The sequence below is a fragment of the Arachis duranensis genome, chromosome 9 (assembly GCF_000817695.3).
Source record: "Arachis duranensis cultivar V14167 chromosome 9, aradu.V14167.gnm2.J7QH, whole genome shotgun sequence".
In the NCBI taxonomy this organism is placed as follows: domain Eukaryota; kingdom Viridiplantae; phylum Streptophyta; class Magnoliopsida; order Fabales; family Fabaceae; genus Arachis; species Arachis duranensis.
The window spans coordinates 63,940,933-63,941,657 of record NC_029780.3 but is presented as its reverse complement, the minus strand read 5'-3'; the positions used below and the strand labels follow the sequence as shown (position 1 = coordinate 63,941,657).

General features: G+C 39.7%; 1 non-coding gene across 1 annotated transcript; it reads left to right on the top strand.

Annotated features, from left to right (window-relative positions):
- The first annotated feature begins 617 nt into the window (after positions 1-617).
- Positions 618-725, top strand: LOC127742360 (small nucleolar RNA R71). The gene has a single exon (XR_008003549.1). It is a non-coding gene; the product is annotated as a small nucleolar RNA R71 (small nucleolar RNA).

The following is a 725-nucleotide window of genomic DNA, read 5'->3' as shown; positions in this document are numbered from 1 at the left end:
CTTAGTGTGGTTTTGGATAGATCAGAGATTATGGTTGCTAAGCTAGAGCGATTTTGCTCAGAGTTCTCTGTCTGTTGCTGAGAAGATGATGGAAAAGGCTTGCTATTGCTAAACATGTTTCTTCCACCATTATTGTTGTTGAAGCCTTATTGAGGCTTCTATTGATCCTTCCGTGAGAAATTTGGGTGATTTCTCCATGAAGAATTGTAGGTGTTTCCATAGGGTTCTCCCATGTAATTCACCTCTTCCATTGCAGGATTCTTAGGGTCATAAGCTTCTCCTTCAGAGAAGGCTTCTTTAGTACTGCCAGATGCAGCTTGCAATCCAATCATATTCTGAGAAATTATATTGACTTGCTGAGTCAATAATTTTTTCTGAGCCAATATGGCATTTAGAGTATCAATCTCAAGAACTCCTTTCTTCTGAGTTGTCCCATTGTTTACAGGATTTCTTTCAGAAGTGTACATGAACTTGTTATTTGCAACCATTTCAATGAGTTCCTGAGCTTCTGCAGGCGTTTTCTTCAGATGAATAGATCCACCTGCAGAATGGTCCAATGACATCTTGGATAACTCTGACAGACCATCATAGAAGATACCTATGATGCTCCATTCTGAAAGCATGTCATAAGGACACCTTCTGATCAATTGCTTGTATCTTTCCCAAGCTTCATAGAGGGATTCACCTTCCTTCTGTTTGAAGGTTTGAACTTCCACTCTAAGCTT